At 38.3% G+C, this 18,800-nt stretch overlaps 1 protein-coding gene across 7 annotated transcripts in view; it reads left to right on the forward strand.

Moving 5' to 3' along the window:
• Positions 1–18,800, forward strand: part of LOC116989504 (guanine nucleotide-binding protein G(I)/G(S)/G(O) subunit gamma-7) — a 71,300-nt gene that overhangs the window by 19,203 nt on the left and 33,297 nt on the right. The gene's annotated exons all lie outside the window — the stretch shown is intronic.

Here is an 18,800-nt window from a genome sequence, read left to right on the forward strand (position 1 = left end):
GGACACCAAGCACAACGACCGTTACGGGATCTTTGCTAGGCAGAATACCAGCCATGCTACTGTAATTTTCACCTGGTATTGATGAAGATATTTCCCTAGATCATTATCAAAACGTATATGTATGAGGGCCCATATGAAGTTTATTTATGAATTAAATATTCATGACTAAATGTGGCTTAGTTTTTAATGCCACATTTTTGATGTCCAAAATGGTGCTAAATCGATGAAAATATGTCTGTTATGAAAAAGATTTTGAGTTTCGGTCTTGAAGTTATCTAATTTATATCTGTTATTTGTAATGTTTCACATGATGGGTAGATTTTTGTTAAGAACAGTGTATTAGTGTAAAAACCTGAATAATAATCTTGTTCCTCAAAATCTCTCCAGTATTGTAAAAAGACTCGTATTTTAAACTACAAACTGTCTTGATTGCACTAATTTTGTGGTTTTTGTTGGGCTTTGTGTTTTTACTTGATTTGTTTTTTAATTGATTTTTTTTTGTTTATTTTATTATCATTGGGGTAGTGTGTTTACAAACCTCTAGTGGTGCTGCAAGTAAGAATTTCATTGTTGCATTTTGATATTTTGACAATAAACATTCTTGATTTTGAATATTTGGTTTCATGATAGTTAACCAGCAGGTGGTGCTGTTGTCAGTGAAACGACAAATACATCGATGACTTGTGAACAAACAGTTTAAGGATGTTTTAATATTTCAACGCCAATTGATAATTTATCAATAAGTTCATAAAGTATGATTGTACACATTCTCTTATCAATAACAAAGATGAGATGTTGTGGTATTTACAGCCATTCCTATAGTGCAATTGTTGCCAATTGTAAGCCCCTTGCTAGTCCCTATTCTCTTTCCTCTTCTTACACGCACACGCGCGCACCCCCCACAGGTAATAAGTCCAGCCTTTCCTCAGAAGGCAGCAGAAGACTACCGGGGAAAATCAGGTTGGTACTGGAGCCCAAGAAAGGGAGTTTGTAGAGTGCCTCCGAGATGGATTCTTAGAACAGCTTGTACTGGAGCCTGCCAGGGGGCAGGCAATTCTGGATTTAGTGTTATGTAACGAACTGGATTTGATAAGGGAACTCAAGGTAAAGGAACCATTAGGAGGTCGTGACCATAATATGATGTTTTAATCTGCATTTTGAGAGGGAGAAGGTGAAATCGGAAGTGTCAGTATTGCAGTTGAACAAAGGGGACTATGGAGGCATGAGGGAGGAGCTGGCCAAAGTTGACTGGAAAGGGACCCTAGCAGGGATGACGGTGGAACAGCAATGGCAGGTATTTCTGGGAATAATCCAGAGGATGCAGGATCATTTCATTCCAAAGAGGAAGAAAGATTCTAAGGGCAGTAAGAGGCGACCGTGGCTGACAAGAGAAGTCGAGGACAGTATAAAAATAAAAGAGAAACATAACAAAGATGAGCGGGAAGCCAGAGAATTGGGAAAAGTTTTAAAGAGCAACAGAAGATAACTAAAAAGGTAATACGGGGAGAAAAAATGAGGTACGAAGGTAAGCTAGCAAGAAGCTAGAATTTAGAAGGATGAGAGGCGATCTTATAGAAACATATCAAAAAAATTAAGGGATTGGACACGCTAAATGCAGGAAACATGTTCCCAATTTTGGGGGAGTCCAGAACCATGGGCCACAGTTTAAGAATGAGGGGTAGGCCATTTAGAACTGAGATGAGGTGACGGAGACAGTGGGCTGTGGAAGAGCTGGGAAGGGGAGGGGAAGGAGGGAGAAAGCAAGGACTACCTGAAATTGGAGAAGTCAATGTTCATACCGCTGGGGTGTAAACTACCCAAGCAAAATATGAGGTGCTGCTCCTCCAATTTGCGGTGGGACTCAGTCTGGCCATGGAGTAGGCCCAGGACAGAAAGGTCAGGTACGGAGTGGGAGGGGGAGTTGAACTGCTGATCATTGGTCATCTCTCATGTCATATTTCTGTGTTCTCCCCATATCCCTTGAATTACCAACTGAGCCACTGCAATCACTGCTGGCAATACTGACACACTGTTCAGGTAAAAACATTTTAGCCTTGTGGTTTCAAGGAAGTTTAAATTATTCAAGCACAATTTGCATCTCAGCAGTTAAAAAATTAATTGAAATTCAATGGTTTAGTCTCAAGTTTCTCATGTTATTATCACATACCGCATAGTTTTCATTAACTAGTGCAGAAAAACAGTTAAACTTATCATGCAGTATGTTTAAACTTTTTAAAGGTGCTGTTTAATGTTACTTTTTAATGAGTAACAACATTCATTTTGGGGTTTTGTAATCCATTTATGTATTATACTTCACCCAGCTCGCCTAATTTAAAATATGTTACTAAAATGCTATTAACATAACCCTGGGGCTATTTGATGATATCTGAAAATAAAAATCAATAACCTTGTTAACAAAAAAATTACAATAAAGTGCCTCTTCTGACAAAACTCTTGGGTTCAGTTTTGATCATGACGATGATGTACTAATGCAATCAGAATTTTATAATTGGAATGATATTTGCATCGTAGATTTTTGCAATGTGTTGGTTGATATTCTGGAACATGTCTGTTAAATATAAATTTTGCTACCTATTTTAATGAAGCATCACTGTAATACTGGAAAATCAGACCATTGCCAGGAGCTTCCATCCTTTATGGATTTGTGCCAGGGCAGTAAAAGAGCCAGCATCTTCTCAGTAGCATTCTCCTGCTCAAAGTCCTGGTGAATAGCCACTACCTCTTACAATACAATACAATACAATACAATACAATACAATACAATTCAATTTATTGTCATTTGGACCCCTTGAGGTCCAAACGAAATGTTGTTTCTGCAGCCATACATTATAAACAAATAGACCCAAGACACAACATAATTTACATAAACATCCATCACATTGCTATGATGGAAGGCCAAAAAAACTTATCTCTCCACTGCACTCTCCCCCCCGATGTCAGAGTCAAAGTCAAAGCCCCCGGCGGGCGATGGCGAATTGTCCCGCGGCCATTAAAGCCACGCCGGGTGATGCAAGGTCGCACACCGGGTCTTGATGTTAGAGCCCCCGGCGTGCGCTCGCAGTCCCGCGGCCATTCCAAGCCGCGCGGGGCGATGCTGTAAGGCCCCGCTCCAGGAGCTCTTCAACCCCGCAACTCGGGCGGGAGAAGTTGCCGTTGCGGAAGCCCCGAAAAGCGGTCTCCCTCCAGGGACTCGCGGGCTCCCGGTGCCGCCGTCCGCCAGACCCGCAGTTGCAGCCACCGAATCTCCGGAGGTCGGGCCGCAGCAGCGTCCACCACAGCTCCACCCGCTCTGGACTCGGCCAGCTCCGCGACGGTGAGGTGAGTAGTCGGCACCACAGCCCCCGGTCTTCCTGTTGGAGGCCGCTCCTCGTTGCAGCCCCAACGACAACGGAGACCCGACAAAGAAAAGGTCGGGTCTCCCGTGCAGGGAGAGATTTAAAAGTTACCCCCCCACACCACCCCCACCCCCCCCCACACACATACCCCAACAAAAAATAACAAAAACTACATAAAAACATAGACATAAAATAATAAAAACGCAGACGGACTGCAGAGGCCGCTGCTGACGAAAGTCGCGCCGCCCACCGAACTCTTGAGTCTGCACTGCTTCAGGATGCTCATTATTCCACTGTATAAAAGCCTGACCCGAATCCATGGAATAGTTGATGTGCTTGTAATTCAATAATTTGTTAATTTTCTATCGGAAAGCCTAACTGGGCAAAGTCATCACAGTGAAGGATGTGGTAGGAGAACAAGGAAATGTCAAACAAATGTTTGAAAATACACATTCTGTTGTTGGTTTTTCATTGCCGTGCTTGTATATTAGAGTACAATAGTTTTTTTTATAGCGTTGAATTCTAAGCTATACTGCAGTTTTTTACTTTCTATCCCATTGTTAATTTAGAGTCTTGCACAAGTTGTAGATTATTGTCGGCAAACAGACTGGAAAAAGTGTCCCGACCCAAAACGTCACCTGTCTGTTCTCCAGAGATGCTGGCTGACCCTCTGCAGAGACAGAAGCTGAGTTAATATTTCAGGTCAAGGATCTTTCATCATAATTCTTTTTAATGTTTACAGAACTAATCCTAATTTTGCATATGTTTTCCCATTGAAATTAATTTTGTTAAAATAAATAATAATTCTGGACAGTGGTTTTGCCAAGTTTGTAATTGAATGTTTTTTGCATATTTCAAGCACCAATAGGAAAAATATATAAATTATCATGAAACAAAGGTTTGAAATACTGATGCTATCTGACATGATTTGCTTCCAGTTTTCTGTTTATGGATGCAGCATTTACTTTGCTTGTTTTTCACTGTTGTACCTGTTGTATCCATTGGAGGGCACTGTTTTCTTTTGTACAGAAAATGATTTATAAATGACTGTTGAAAGTTGCATTTTCAGTCGGTTTAGTTAGATGCAGGCATAAAATCAACAATAGGGACATCTTTAATTCATGAAATATTTGCATAATTAATTGAATCAGTTTTGTTTGGATTTCTCTCAGTACCTCGGCTTGCCTTTGAGGATTTATTACTTCTGCCTGCGTTTTATAGCATTGATCAAGGTAGCATTCTGGGAATCAAATGTGAAGAATTTCTAACACATTTTGTAAATTTGAGTTTGCGCTCAAATAAATCTTGGCTTCTGTTGGATATTTAATATTCCAGCGAATCAGACTTTCCAGTATATTACAATCCAATAATTCACTGATTAACTTATTCAGTTTCAGGGGAAACTATAGTGTTTCCTTTTTATATTTGTTGAAAACGCTAATTATTTATATCCTACTGTGGTGCTTCTATGAGCCAGCTTTAAATGGAATTGATCATTCCCATTTGTAAGGGGGAATAGAAATTGAGGGGGGGGGGGGGGTGGCGGTGGAAGAGATAAAAAGTTGAAGCCATATCAAACATGCTTGTATGGTTGTGTTACAATTTTGATATATTACTGTTTGTTTTTTCCTACTGTGTACACCATTTATAACTGAAATACAGGTGAATTGCCTCAAGTGACCACAGATCAAGCTTTGGTCGGTTGCTTAGCGATGCATGTTTCTTTGACTTTTGGCTTCTGTGGTTGCTACACTGTCGCAGGTTTAATAGCTTGTTCAGAGGAGAATCTGTAAAGAGCAGCCTGTCGTTATGCCTCACCCCTTCCCCTAGTTTCTTTCTACCAGCTACCTTTTGCTCCATTAGTCTGAAGTTACCGACCAAAAGTGTTGTCTGTGCATGTCCCTCTACAGACGCTGCCTGGCCCACTGAGTTCCTTCAGCTTTTGCTAGTTGCATTGTTTTCTATCTCGTAGTTACTTGGAAGTTTTTAATATAATTTGCATTCTGCCTCAAGGATGACCCTGTGGCGGTCCCTGGGGGGTAGGCCACTCCTTGGATCATCCCCCTCGCCGATTGAGGGACAGGGGCGTTGGTCTGCCACGGGGTTTCCTGACGACTCCCTAGGGGTAGAGATAAGGGTGTCGTGGTGTGTACTCGGGCTGCTGGAATTAAAAAGCTTCTTTTGAATCCCCCTGGTGTCCGGTCTTTTCCTGACCTTGACCAGGCCACTACACTGGTGACCCCACGTCGTTCATCACGCATTGTGATGGATAATAACGCCGTTGCGTTGAAGCTCCCAACTCTGTGGACCGAAGAACCCGAAACCTGGTTCCAGCTGCAACCACTACAACCCTGAGATTTAACTTATCTGTTGCTTAAATTCTTTATTCCATTATCACTCTGACATGCCTTTTTAGCCTCCAACAATATTTCAAATATTCCATATTAGCTAAAGTTGCAGCACCATTCATCTTCTGTTTCGGCTCTTACAATTCTATTAAATGCAACAATTTCGAGTAACCAGTCTTTCCAGTTAATGTAAGAGCTGCCCAGTTTTAACCTAAAGTCGCCAAATTGTTACATAGTTATCTAGTGCCTCTCAGGAAAAGTTAGTAACTCTAAGATTCGACCAATTCAAGGAATGCAGAAGGTACACAAAAAAGCTGGAGAAACTCAGCGGGTGCAGCAGCATCTATGGAGCGAAGGAAATAGGCAATGTTTCGGGACGAAACCCTTCTTCAGATGTTCTGTACTTGAATAATTGTGACCATTACCATTGCAACATATCTGGAAATTGTTATTTGAGGGAAAAAATACTTGCATTTATTTAATATCTTTAAAAAATATTGGGTTTGCCAAAGCAGCTGGTAGTTAATAGAGTAAGAATAAACACTTATTGCACATTGAAACATGGCAGACAGTTGTACACGTTTCCTTTTTGAAAATGGAAGTATCTTGCACTTTATTTTCTCTCGAGGTAATTGTCTATTTAAAATATTAGAGATCTAATATCCTAAAACTAGTGTCCCACACCCTCATACTCTTTACTCCATGGCCCTGCAAATTGATGTTGGATATTTATCCAGTTCCTGAAATGTACAATTGAATGTATCTTCACCACAACCTATCTACTGTCTTGGCACAATCTGATTTTAAATACTCTTTTGTTGGATCCCTCGCAACCACTTTTGTTCCAGGGATCAGCCGTAACTCCAGAGTGTTCACATAACTAAAATCACTCTTTGGTAATTTTGGTAAATCTTTGTGGGGTATGTACATTACCAATTGTCCTGAATGGAAACAGGCATGTACAGCCACCCACAAGCCAAAGGGTCTATTTCCATGTTACATGGCACTACACAAGGGTCAAAGCCACTAACCAGATGTTTTCCACACACAGTTTAAAAAATCTACATATATTTGGAAGAAGCCTAATTAAACACGAATTGGCTTTTGGTAAAGCTTTAGCACCATAATTGCATTTCTCCTGAAAATGTAATTTGGGATGGTTGGGAAGAATTTCAAAAGATAAATTTGTGCTTGGTTAATTTTGTGTTCCTTGAAAATGCAAATATAGACTAGAATATTGCACTAGAATTTATATTTTGAAATTATTTTTGATTAAATTAAGTATCAGGATTCATCAAATAGTTAGCAAACTCACTTTAGGATAGATCGCTGAACGTAGGAGGGCTGTGTGGTTGAAGGTGAAAGAGATGTGTAAATGTGTTATTTATCTTGAATTGTCTAAATGAGTTGGATTTGGTCTGATCATAGGATATTAAAAACTGGAGTAGGTGCAACTAAAAGCTTATAATTAAAATACCAGGAATATGGGTTTATATTTGGGGAAAATAGTAACAGGTATTCTTTTCACCTGCAAACAATAAAATTGAGTGACCGAATAGAGGAATTTAGAATGAATAAGTGGTTTTGATACTTAATGATGTGCTTATATTTTGGGAAAGAGCAAAAAAGAAGCATTAATGTAAGACTGGCATCAAGATAACCAACAGGCAATTCTGTTAACTGCGAAGTGGTAATAATGTGGAACAGTCTAAGATGGGAAGTGGCTGCAAATACAATAGAGAAAGAAGGTAAAGCAAAATAGCACATAAGTAAAGGGGATAGATATTCGCATAAATCCAAGGTGAGAAAATCTTGGAGTAAAATTGTGTGGATCAGATGGCATATGTTTTGTACATTGCAAGAAATTAGGCTGAGCCACTTGTGACCTTTGGCATCATATCTATTTAGTAACATGCTGGCTGTAACCACAGTATCTTGAGTCAGTTAATAGGATAAAAAGCTTTCTTGTGCATTGAACCAGTAAACATAGAGGAGCACATGACCCAGAAATGAGATGTTTAAAAGTGTTTGGGAAATTACTACATGACAGGAAGTGAGCACAGTTATATATTATCCATTAGTATTACAAGCTATTGTTTCTGGCAAACTGCTTTAATTCCATTAGATCTGTCTTCCCGCCTCCACTGCCGCCAGTGCAACACTAAGCTTCTGTTTCTTGTCTTTTGAATTGTTGCGTGAGTGGCAGCATGTATATCAAACTTCTCCTTTGAAGAAAATACTTAAACAAATATTCATTGTGTTGACAATCACAATTTAGAAAGAACTGTAAACTCGTTTTTTGCTTCTCCAAGATTAATATTTTATCTTTTAAAATTCCTCAAATATTTCTCGCTATCAACTAAGGCAGCCTTTATCTCAACTACATGGCCAGTTAATAAATTGTAGGTGTTGTTCATGGACAGAGCTGTGGATCCCAAACTTATCTGATGCTTTTACAAGTATTACTGCTGTTGAAAGTTATTGGAGCAGTAATTCTAACTAGTGTCAGTTCAACTAAAGTTCCAGATTTTTGTTTTTGTTAATGGATAAAAAAAAAAAACAGTTTCCTGTAAACTGTACCATTGCAGTATAAGGCTTTGTAGCAGCATTAGCAATATGTAGAATGACAGAAATGGGACCAAAATCAACTAAAATCAAACCAAGTGGATTTAACTAGTTGAACCTATTAATTTAATTGTCATTTTTTAGTGCAGTAAATTTCTTTCTGTGCACTAATTCAGAACTTACCTGAAAAGTTCCAACATTGACACATACTGCTGGGAACAACAAGCATTGGGTCGTCAAAAACAGTGCTCTCACTTGAAACAAAGAAAAAAGTGAGCCCCTAAAATCTTTGATACCGCAGCATCCTTGGATCTGTTGTGTGCAAAAGGAAATTTTGACCTCATATTAGTCTAATCGGCCACCTTTGAACAAGCCACAATACCATTAACTGGATGTCACTGTCTTTCTTGAACAAATAACAAACAGTAAATTCTTTGTCAGATAAATATATAAATTTATTTTGCTAGTTCATGCCAGTTTGATTTGATCTACAAAGTAGAGCTCTTACAATCTCATGCGACTCAAATAGCAGCCATTTCGTTTTTCCTGTGTTTTTAGCTGACGTCTATGGAATCCTCTTGTATAACAAACAATTCAGGCTATCAGCGTTTTAAATTTCAATTTAGGTTTCTCCAGCTGACTACCGAAAAATAAATGGAATTTGAACGTGTGCTCCTGTAATTGGAGTCATTTAAAATTTCATATGTATGTTACAGGTAACATTTTATAGGTAAAATTTCATATGCATCTGCCTGAACTGCTAAATTATTCCAGCACTTTGTTTATTTTGTCAGCCAGAAATTGCAGTTCCTTGTCTATGCTCATACAATCGCAAGTGTAGAAATTTGAGCTTGTGTTTTCTAAATAGCTCATTTGAGTCCTTTTGAGATTCCCCGATTAAGTATTTTCTGTTCGTATAGATTTTATCAGCTAGTTGTGCCAATCCTGCCACACTTGGTGTGTATGGCCTGGTTTCATGCCTGTTATGTGACTAAAGGGAAATACAAATAAAAATGTACCTTGAACTTGAGTTTCATTTTCCATTCTTTTATGTCCTAGCTGGGCTTTCCACATGTGGTCTTGGATATCCATAAGATATTCTGCTTGTTTACTTTCTTCTGAATTTTTTGTGCTACATTTTTCCTCTCTCCCTCTGCCACTCTCAGTTTCCTTGAGTTGTACTCTTTAATCATTATTGCACCTTGACTGTGTTAGACTATTGGCAGTTGTTTTGGCATTAGCAGCTGATCAGAAGCAAACGCATTGCTGCATCCCTGCAAGCTAAGCCAGCTAAACACCAAATGTGCACTAAATGGTTTACCTTTAGAAGCTGGTTAAGTAGACTTTATGAAAAATCATGTTGTAAACCCAAAGTTACCCATCTCACTGAATATGGATTGCAAGATCCGTTCCTGGTCAAAGCCAATTGGATAAGGCGATCCAGACAGACCAAATTAGTGGTCTGGCTGGAAAATCTCTGGCAATCTTGCGCTGCTTACCATCGCTTATGTGCAGGCGTGCACCCTGAAGGTGAACCCTTGCCTGTTAGCTTGGACTAGGAGGAAGTCTTTGACAAACAGAAAGATTTTGTGGGGAAGGACTGCAATCTAAAATCCTGCTATCACTGGCTACCCAAAGGGTGGAACGTGTGTTAAAGCCCGGCAAACTCTTGAAGGATATTTTGTTCAGAGACCACAGGAACGGCATTCGTGAATTGTACTTAGAATGTACTTGATGACATTACAAATCTGTAGACTTGACAGCACTATTAATGTATAGAATGGTCGGCACTATGAATGTAAAGAAATCCAAGTATTGTTTTGAATTTCTTGTGTGATAAATCTCATAAAATTCTCTGCTATGATTTCTGTGCTACAAATTTACTAGATACACAGATGAAGAATAGCAACGTTCAAGCTTTTTATTTTTATGGATGATTTGAGCACCTGGCTAGCAGCTTGTGGTTTTTAAATTTCAGCTGAATCCCACTATTTGTATTTAAGGTTGCAAGTACAAACACAGTGGTTTTGATTTTCAGAATACCATGCTGCTCATATAAACATTTTTTTTAATTGAGTCGTTCTTTGGATCTATTTCTGTTAAGATAGTATGACATTAAAACAGAATATATGTAGAAAATTAGATGCTCAGCCCCATTTCAAGCTTATTGGCTATGCAGTCCGTTACATGGAAACCAAAAATAGACTTCCTCGAAATATCCTTCGCAAAACAGAAAAAACAACCTACTGCAACTTCTCCCAACAAAAGCAGGTACATGTATTCAAAGAGGTGCTATACGATGATGACAACTACATAAATGAATGAATTTGTCCTATTACTTAAAGCTTTAAGGATGGGAAAGTTATCTTGACATCTTGTTCTGCCTGGATTAAGCGTTGTCACTTTTTGCAGCCATTGTTATGAAGGTTGATTAGTTGAGGGAAGCTCCAGAGGATAACAGTGATGCAGCAGTCAATTCCACTAATTCCAACTCTCAGGACCTGGGTTTAGTCCAGACCATAGACACAAAATGCTGGAGCAACTCAGCGGGACAGGCAGCATCTCTGGAGAGATGGAATGGGTGATGTTTCGGGTCAAGACCTTTCTACAGACACTTATAATGAGGGGTGTTTAAAAATGTGTGGGACAAGTTCTCTTTGCTGGGTGTAAATCCAAGAGTTTCCTATCCAATAAAGTGTACTTGACCAGATCTTCAATGGTTCAAGAAAGTCACAATAGTACAGCACAAACTTCAGCCCACCACATCAATGCTGACTTTTTTTGCCAATCAACACTAATCTTATTTGCCCGCATTAGGAGTCTATCCATGTATGCCTTGCCTATTTAGGTGCCCTGTAAATGCGACTCATCAATGGCAGTTACTGCACAAACCAATCTCCATGCCATTGACTCCATTTACACTTCACACTGCCTCGGCATGCCATCAACATAATCAATAATGTCCTTTTCTCTCCTCTCCCATCAGGCAAGATGTACAGTAGTGTCAAAACGCAGACCTCCAGATTTGGGGACAGTTTCTTCCCAATTGTTATCAAGAAATTGAACCATCCTATCAGAAACTGAGAGCATTCCCGAGCTATTATTGACCTCATCGGGAGACTGTCGGGCTATCTTTAATCGGACTTTGCTGGACTTTATCTTACACTAAATGTTATTTCCTTTATCATGTATCTGTATACTGTGGATGGCTCAATTGTAATCATGTATAGTCTTTCTGCTGACTGGTTAGCACAGAACAAATGCTTTTCACTGTCCCTTGGTACACGTGAGAGTAAACTAAACTGGTTAGAAATAGGTAGTGGGTGCCACCCCAGACAGCTCTACCTATATTTTACAATCCAAATTTGAAAATAATTGGAAGTCTTGATTCCAGAGCTTTAAATGACAGCACATTGTTTGCCCAGCTCCACATGGAAATTAAATTGCCTTTGATTCTGAAAGTACAAAAGAAGTTTATGGTACCAGCATAATTGGTGGTATTTACGCCTCTATTCTGGAAGAGCACTTGTCAGAACCATTATTCCGTTCTCTTCAATGTTTCTGATTTTGATCTTGGAGGTGGTAACACAGATGTGTTATATTAAAAAAAACATTTACTCTTTTGCAGATTCCCGTTTTACCCATTATTTCAACTATGATAACTATTATTTGTAAGCCTTTTCCCAGACAAAATAGTAGATTTGCCAGATTAGCCAAATAACAGTTTGCCAATGTAAAATTACAGATGGCACATAAGAACAAGGGTGTTTTGTCATCCAAATCAATGTTCCTCAACTTACAATTGCAAAAGTCACTTAGTCGTCTTCTCGTTGTGTGCAAACTAGCTTTGTTTACCATCAAGAGATACAAAACTGAAAACTGACCCGTCTCAGTGGGTCAGATGGCATCTCCAGAGAAAAGGTATAGGTGCATTTTGGGTCGAGACCCTTCTTCAAACCTGCACTATCTTCAGTGATCAGGCACTTCACAAGTTCTCTTTTTCCATCTTTGTAAATATGTTTGCCTATGCAATATCCATGTGTATTGAATATACAAATAACTGCTGGTGCTGGGAAAAGTGTGCCAAACAGGTCATCTTGATGGGAATAATATTATTAATTGTACCATTTTCTTTTCCTTAAGTTGTGGTCTTTTAGATTTGCAATTTTGCGTTTGTGTAGGGATGGTGTGAGTGGGCAGTCTATTTGGGAGAGGCTTGTATGCAAGCGCAAGCATGTAGGTGGGGGAAATCTCCATGACTTGATAACTTTCATTAGAGCCAAGCATTTGTCACTCTTTTGCTTGCTGAGAAGAGGGGGAGGAAACCATGCAAATAAAAAAATATCTTGTTTGTATTGGGTCAAACCAAAAGTAAACCATGTGTGGTTTGACCTCTTGATTGGGTGGAGGAGAGAATAAAGTAGCACATTAAGCAAAGCACAAATATTAGCTTGGTTACATTTTCAGTACCTTTTGGCAATGCCAGAAGAAATATGTAATTAATAATTAAATCTTGCTGAATCTGAAAAACTCCATCTCCTAAATATATTTAGGCCAATTGTGCTGCCACCTCTGCGGCCTGGGCTAATGTCACAGTCGTATCTGCAATCACATCAGAAACTGGTTTTATTGATTAGGAATGAAAGTTTCTGCATATCATATTACAGTACTTAGGAATGAAATTATTGTAGTGATGTCACAGAATTGAGGGTGTAATTTATCATTTTTAAATAGGGGATTTTTTTTTGTGAAATAAGTTTAAAAAGAAAAGGTGCTTTAATTACTTTAAGAAAGTTTTCCGTTTTATGGGAAGCCTTTTACTATTTAGCAGTCCAGAAGAAGCGTTTCAACCTAATATCAACTGTCTGCTTCTCTCCACCTGACCCAAGTTCTGCCAGCAGCTTGTTTAGGTTCACATTCGGCATCTGCAGTCTCCACCTATTTGGTCATGCCTCACTTTCATATTATCAGCAGAAAACTTTTTAAATGTTTTAATTTCAATTTGTAGTCAGTATTAGTAATTAGAAGAAAAGCGAATTGCTCCATATTTGTATCTGATATAGCTTTTGACCGATTCAGATAGTTCTTGCAGTGTCATTTGAATATTAAACATAAATCTAGCACATGGTTTATGTGCACTTTGCTGTGCTTTGTTACCACTGATGAAGAAAAACCTGACCCCACTAACTCATGGCTTTGATTGTTATTTAAACCAGAGACATCATCAATGTCTGAGATGAATGCCATTTGGGACATTTGTCTCCCCTTGACCTTATCTGCTCTGAGAAGAATGCCAGTTTCTTTGGTATTGCCATAAAACCGTGTTTGGTATTTTTCTATATTATAGATGTAGTTCTAGTGCAAGTTGTTGGTTAATTTATCTTTTGAAAGGTATTTAAGTTTCCATGGTTCCCCTTTTTTTTATGACGATCAATCTGTAGCATACACTTCTCTCTCATTTTACTTGTAAGGAGAGTTCCGCCTTCAGTTCCTCAGTTTGTCAACAAGCATTCTTGTAACAGTTTAAGTATGTCATTTATTTCATAAACTATCCAGCTACAGCTTTATCTTGCGATATGAAATAATTATCACGTTTAAGAAATGTTCAACAGTTTGGAGTGTTTTTTTGTCCAAGGTGTGAAAGAAATGCTTGTTTTTCTTATGAAAGTATAACTTCAAATTCTTGTTATTTACAGTAAAAATGTAATCTGTCGTTTAATTGTTAAGAAATCCAGTCTGGTATCTTGCATATTTGCTACTCCCTTAACTTGCTGGGCTTGCTGGAAAATGCATTATTATTTGTGTGTGATGCTTTGGTATTAATAGCTATAACATCCAATAGTTTGGAAAATCTGTTAGTCTTGCACTATCAAAGTCCTAAAGTATTAGATTATTTGAGTTTTACTGTGTTGAAGTTCATGAATCTGATTAGGAGTAATTTATTCACCTGGAGTTATGAATCTTTGGAACTCACTACCCCACAGGGCTTGTGATGTTGAGCATTTGTGAGCAACTTGCTGTTGAACGTGAAAGTGATCATATGGGTATTTGACAGCAAATGGAAGCTGAGGTAGAATTTTAAGTAGGTAGAGCAAACAAAGGCTCTCTGGCCTACTCCTAGTCCTGCTATTTCTAATGTTTTTGTGCTCATAAAAGTGTGATTGGTCCAATTTATTCAAAAGTTTCAGAATTTTACGTAAACTGAATTTATTGGAGTTTGCCATGGATAGTTTTGGAAACCAAGTTTTGGAGCAGTTAAGGCTCAATCCAGTAATAAAACTAGTTGAAAATTGTGATTGAAAAGCAAAACACTTCAGATGTTGGGATTTTTTTTAATTGAAATCAAGTGCTGGAAATACCCACCAGGTCAGGTAAGATCTTTGGAGAGAGTATCGCGGTTAATGTTTCGGGTCATCAGAACTGGGAAAGTACTTTGTGTGAGAAGGAACTGCAGATGCTGGTTGAAACCAAAGATAGACACAAAAAGCTTCAGACTGATGAAGGGTCTTGACCCGAAACGTTACCCATTCCTTCTCTCCAGAGATCCTGCCTGAGTTACTCCAGCTTTTTGTGTCTACCTTGGGAAAGTATTTTATCTGACCAAAAATTGCTATCAAATTGGACATTGTTGTTAAATTGATACTTGATGTACTCTGTGTTGATTTTGTAGTTTCAGTTATTAAATACCAATTGAACGCAAAAGGAGGCTTGTTGCTATACCTAGGGTTTGAAAGCAGCGGTATCATTGTATATTGAAACTTTTTTTGAAGGAAGAACAGTGGTGGTTTTGTGTCAGACTGATGGCTCCTCCCATGGAGCAAGCACATCACATTCAGTTACTCTGGTTGCTTTTGGCCTTGAGCATCTAAAATGTCAATAATGTGTATTTATAAAGTCAATAAAGTAAGACTTTCAGCATATCATATTACAGTACTTAGCCGTGTAGTAGATTTTGCGTTTTAAAACCACTCCTCGTCTTTGCACCTCAATTTGTTTTGTTGCCAATTGAACCCATTGCTCTGGTTTCTGCGAATGCTGCACGATTTTATTACAGAATGTTCAAGATCTGCACTTCCAGTGAATCTTCCCCATCACTAGACTGTGCTTTGAGGTCTGATATTTGAAGAGCAACACATGTATTCAATCAGTAGCTGAAATGCATTCCACTTAATCTTTTCTCCGCATACTACTACAAATGGACATCTTAGTGCGATAGTATTGCAAAATATAATTTACAAATTGCATGGATGCAGTGTAAACTGGTGCTCTGTACACAGAATTACAAAGTAAATACATGGGATTAGAACCAAACTAAGTAGTGGGTATTGGCTTTAGTACATGTAAGGATTACAGTATGTTGCCTTGCAATCAAATCATTATCAAGCCTGTTTTTACATGCAAGTTTAATGTATGGTTCCAAGAACTTGATTTTAATTAAACTTTGTTTTAATACAATTTCCAGCACTAGTATTTAAACTTAAATCTAGCTCCTTTTCTCAGAAGCAGACCTGTATGTTCCGTTTTAGTGCTGCTGCAGTCTGGAGTAGAAAGGAACTGAGGCCAGCAATAGATCAGCCATCATAGATAAGTAGAAACCAGGTGCAGGAGTAGGCCATTCGGCCCTTCGAGTCAGCATCGCCATTCATGTGATCATGCTGATCATCCACAATCAGTACCCCATTCCTGCCTTCTCCCCATATCCCTTGAGTCCGCTAGCCCTAAATATTAAATGGCAGGGCTGGTTTGAGGGGCCTGGAGGCCTACTATTTCTTTTGTGTATTGAAATAAAGCCCATCCCAAAGCTTCCTCTGTAATACAGAGTGTAGATGAACCCACTCATTTCTTGTAGTGTCTCAGCAGTTCTGCATTATTCCACTGTCTTGTGCTTCTGAAATTATAATTGACCCAAAAAGAGCTTTCTTGATAGCATTCTAATTGTACTGTAAGAACTTTATAATGAAAATGTTATCAAAAGTCAATAGGTGGTTAAAAATGTATTTAGCATTTCCCCAAACCAAGCTCCTTAAAATGTTAATGTAGAGAAGTTCAGCCCAGTCATGATTGAGCTCAGTCATATTTTGAATGAAAAGCATCAATCTGATACAAATTACTGTCATACCCAGCAATACTAAGGTCATAACACATCATTCCGATGCTGAGATGATTCAATGTTCTGGTAATAAAGCTACTCGACCTTGATGTATTCTGAAACATTTACTCTTAACATGCAAGGCAATGAAGGTGGAGAGGTGCTTTTGGTTGGTAGAGAAAATAATTGATTTTTAAATTGTTTCAATTTGTTTTATGGATAAATGTATTAAAATAGTACTGTACTGCAACACACATTTCATTATGTTGTGTCCTTTGGCTGTGCTGAAATAGTTCAGTTGGTTTTCCAGATTTGCATCAGACTGCAAATTCTTTCTATGACCATGAACTTTGGTGCAGCAAGGGTTATTGGTTCATAATCAGATACTTATTGGAAAATGGAGACATGAGACTACTGATGCTGGAATCTAGAGCAAAAAAAACCACACTGCTGGAGGAACTTGGTGGGTTTAGCAGCATCCGGGGTGGGGCAGGGAATTGTAGATTTTTTTGTCGAGGCATCAATCTGGACTGAGTATGAGGGATGATAGCCAGTTTAAAATGAGGGATGACATTGGCCAGTGGGTGATAAGTGAAATGTTGGAAAGTATTTGTGGGGAGTTGGTTTCAGGCTCTGCTCTGCTCCTGCCTGTATACACTTGATACCAATATTATATGTTGCCAATCCCAGTTTAATATCTCCATATGGAACACAAATATGTATTTTTAGAAAGGTACAAAGGACTTATTAAAATGTTTCTTACTGGGTTGGTTCTTCTAATGAAAGTAAGCAAAATATTTTTGGCATGGAGAGTAAACGTTTTGAAAAACCTTTTCTGTTATTCCAATGCCAATTCAGCTAGTGCATTGATCGACAAAATCAAATTGCTGAAAAACAATTCTCTAATAAAATTCAATGTTTTGAAGCTAATTTATTGTAAATGGGAACTCAGTACTTGCTTTCGTAGAACCATTTTTGAATAGTGGATACTCAAATGGTATGCAAAAGCAAGAAATGTTAATTGAATTTCTGATGCATGTTTTCGGAAAGAAAAGCATAATAGGTGTGCGAGATCTGATCATGTCCATGCAGATACAGGTAGCAAATCTGGGATATGGTCTCTTGACAGAATGATGACGTGAAATGTACATGCTGCCATTAGTATATATTCAATATAATTACCAGTTAAGCCCTTTAATTTGCCAATGTCAGTGACAGATAGATACCAGTCATCTGATTGTCACTGTCAAGGCAGTGTTGACAAACTAATTATGCTGTAAATTTGGTCTGCCATGCTATAACCTATGTAACCAAGCTTGAACCAGAAAGCATGGGTTTGGGGAAGTTGTGTGACCAAAATTATGTTTATAATATAATAGTTTAATTATTTGTTCTGCAAATGAATTTCAGCATTGCTGATCTTCAGTGTCACTTACCATTTCTTTACTTTCTACTGCTGTATGTTAAAATGCTAGACACAATGTTAGGTTTCAGCATATGGACTCCACAACAGTGTTAAATGAGCAATGGTGCAAAGCTGCCTGCTGAAGGACACATCTTGGTTGAGCCGCCCCAAAAGGCTGTTTGATGAAAGGTCATAATATTGGGTCCTCCTGCTGGTGGAAAATGATGGGCTGGTCCCTACGTCCAGAATTTTTAACTTTTTTAAATTATTAGTGAGGAAATGTTTGGGACTGAAATTAATGACTAGCACTTTCACTAATAATATGTCAGGTGCAGTAGAGAAAATATGATGTCCTGTGTTTTATAAATTGATCATTTTATGAACAAATCAAGTTTCTGAAAAGCGTTCCTTAATTTGCTTACGTGAACTCCATCAAAATCTTCAACAACCTAATATTCTTCTACTTGATATTTTATTTCTGATTGACTTACAAAATTTAATTCCAGTCAATCTGTTAATGTAAATTTTGAGTAGAAATTGGGTTTTAGGAATGGAAGAATGGATCTGTCCAATTCTGTTAATTATCAGATCCTTAAGATGATAATGTTTCAAGGGCACTCTGCAGCTTTGGAGAAACTGTGTAGGCAAAGATAATTCTTTGCCAATGTTCTAATTGTTTTGATTTGTTTCATGAAATTTTGCCCAAGGAGTAGTAGAATTGCCAGTTTGTAATTCATGGTATCAATGTGTTCCTGTTGCAGTGTTAATTCTGTTGCATTTTGTTTGTAGCGTTACTAATAAAAAAATTTTTTTTGAAATTAAGAATCTGTAAAGGCTCACTTTTACACCTGTCCAGGGACTCACAGGCCAGTTGTAGCATACAATGCCACTCTCACACCAGGGCCAAACTCATTATGCTATTATATTTTAGCAATGAATGTGCGTATACATAGTAGGCGTTCCTACTGTACTTGATGTCCTCAAGAACTTTCATCCAAGAGAATAAATATCATCCAATATAACCAAGCTGCCCCGCA

The sequence above is a fragment of the Amblyraja radiata genome, chromosome 29, assembly GCF_010909765.2.
Source record: "Amblyraja radiata isolate CabotCenter1 chromosome 29, sAmbRad1.1.pri, whole genome shotgun sequence".
In the NCBI taxonomy this organism is placed as follows: domain Eukaryota; kingdom Metazoa; phylum Chordata; class Chondrichthyes; order Rajiformes; family Rajidae; genus Amblyraja; species Amblyraja radiata.